The sequence below is a fragment of the Alligator sinensis genome, unplaced genomic scaffold (assembly GCF_000455745.1).
Source record: "Alligator sinensis unplaced genomic scaffold, ASM45574v1 scaffold1032_1, whole genome shotgun sequence".
In the NCBI taxonomy this organism is placed as follows: domain Eukaryota; kingdom Metazoa; phylum Chordata; order Crocodylia; family Alligatoridae; genus Alligator; species Alligator sinensis.
In genome coordinates this window covers 488686-491098 of record NW_005842450.1, presented here as the reverse complement: position 1 = coordinate 491098, position 2413 = coordinate 488686, and the positions used below count along the sequence as shown (strand labels likewise).

At 55.2% G+C, this 2413-nt stretch overlaps 1 protein-coding gene across 2 annotated transcripts in view; it reads left to right on the top strand.

The window, feature by feature from the left end:
- The window catches only part of MAPRE1 (microtubule associated protein RP/EB family member 1), a 32322-nt gene that overhangs the window by 19263 nt on the left and 10646 nt on the right, over positions 1 to 2413 (top strand). The gene's annotated exons all lie outside the window — the stretch shown is intronic.

Here is a 2413-nt window from a genome sequence, read left to right as displayed (position 1 = left end):
CCCAGGACGGGGGAAGAGTTTTGCAGGTATTGCTAAGGAAACACTCCCGTTGACATTCTTCTGCTCCTCGCTTGCTATATTACGCTGCTAGAGACCACAGGTGCAAACGCAGGTCTGCCAAATACACAGAAAAAGGGCAGTATCTGCCCGATAATGTGTTTGGAAATGCAGTCTCTAGGTTAGCCATAGCTGCTGCCCTTCTGTTCGCCTTGTACGTGGTGGCATGGAGCAGTAGAGGGCAGGTCTTCTCCGTCTGAGCTCCCAACGGCAGACACTGTGCGTGCAAAGGGCACCGCATCCTCCGCTCCGAATGGCAGCCTGGTGTATCTGGTGTGCACGGCTGAGCATCACACAGGCAGATTTTGATATCTTCCCTGTGACAGTCGTGTTAAGTGTGATGTAGCTGCGATGGTCCAGAGATCACGTGACGGGCAAGGGTGTCTTAGGGCGATATATTTTATTGGACCAACTGTGTAGTTGGGATATCTTTAGACAAACTTTCCAATGTAAGATCTTCATCCTCAGGTCTCTGAATATAGGAAGCCACGCGCAGTAAGTGAAGCATGGCCACTACATGGGGGAAACTAAACAGCCACAGCACAAGAGAATGGGCTCTCACAGAAACAAAAATGTAAAGGGTGGAGATGTAATATAAAGGTTGGTCTAATAAAAGAGATCACCTTTATGCAAAGAACCTTATCTGTAGACCAACACAGCTATAACCTGAAAGGATTGAGATGCATGTGCGCGCGCACGCACACGCACAAACGCTAGTAGCACGTTTCTTGCACGAAATCTGCTCCATCTCTGACCTCACTATACTCCTGCTCAAGGGAAATCTATTTAACGCCTTTCATTGACTTTTGGGAACAAGCCACTGGACACTTAAGAACCAAGTCTCCTATTGGATTTATGGCCCACTACAATTTACCCAACTCCTGCCTGCTCTCCACACAAGAAAGGTGAGATCGAGCCCCCTATTTCCCCCCTTTGATAGGCCTTGATCTCCCAGCCAGCCACTGCTTTTCTTTTGCTGACTGTGCTACAGCTGAGAGTGTCTCAGCCCTTCCCCTACACTGTGCTTCGCCTGCTGTGCTTGGCTTCTTATGTTCAAACACCTGAGGACGAACATCTTATGTTGGGAAGCTCGTCTAAATATATCCCAGCTCCATAGTTGGTCCAAGTAAAAGAGGTCGCCCCGAGGAATCCTTGGCTCTGATGAGGAGAGCAGCAGAGCAGGGGTGACTCCAGCCCGCAGCTCCCGGGTTTCTCTTGCACAAAGCCTCAAGCAGCGCGGGGCTGGGGAGGAGCCGCTGTTAGTGCCCAGGTGGATCGGCTGCAGACTGACACTGTGAAGTAGCCCTGCTTTGAAGAGAGAAAACAGCCCAGACTGCTGGAGAAGTCAGGCTGCAAGGGACGTCCCCACAGTGGAAGGGGCACCCCCGGGCCTGGGCACAGGCTGACCAGGGGCTGCTCCACAACCCAGGACCTGGGGATGGGCAAGCAAAGCTGCCCTGGGACTGGGCCAGGAAGGGGCTTCTGAGCCCAGGGCAGCAGGGCTTGGTGTGCACATGCGCATGGGTGTGTGTGTCCATGCACTGCCTGGCTCTGTGTGTGTGCAGCCAAGTGTGCACGTGTCTGTCCATCCGTCCGTCCGTGCGTGGTTGCAGATGTGTATGCTCATGCACTGCTCTACCTGTGTGTGTGTGTGTCCATGTACTGCCCAGCTGTGTGCACACGTGCCCGTGTGTCTGTCCATGCACTGTTGCACGTGTCCATGTACTGCCTCAGTGCTGTGTCCGTGCAGTCACGTGTGTGTTGTGTCCATGCAGTTGCATGTGTCTATGTGTGTCCATGCATTGCCCAACTGTGCGCATTCAAGTGCCCATGTGTCTGTGCATGCAGTCGCACATATCCATGCACTGCCCCAACTGTCCATGCACTGTCACGTCTGCATGTGTGCACACGTGTATCCATGCGCTGTATGCAGTCTCCCTTGTGTGTGCCCACGTACTGCCCCCGCTGTCTGCACGTCTACGCATGTGTGCATCCACACACTACCTAGCTGTGTTTGTGTGCGTGTGCATGCGCTGCCCCGGCTGTGTTGTGCGTGTCCCTGCACTGTTGCATGTGTATGTGCACATGTGCGTGTCCATCTATGCACTGTCACACGTGTGTGTGCCTACACACTGCCCAGATGTGTTGTGCATGCCCATGTACCCTCCCGTTTGCTCCCACCCGTGTGCCCACGCACCGCCCAGCCCGGCGGGCTGCAGCCGGGCTCCCGCGCACGTGCCCAGGCGTGAATGACCCGGACGGCGGGGCGGGGCCTGCGCGGGAACCCCAGCGCACCAATCAGCGGCCCCTCCGGGCCTCACGTGATTCCCCATCGCCCCGCCCCTTCCCTCCTCCC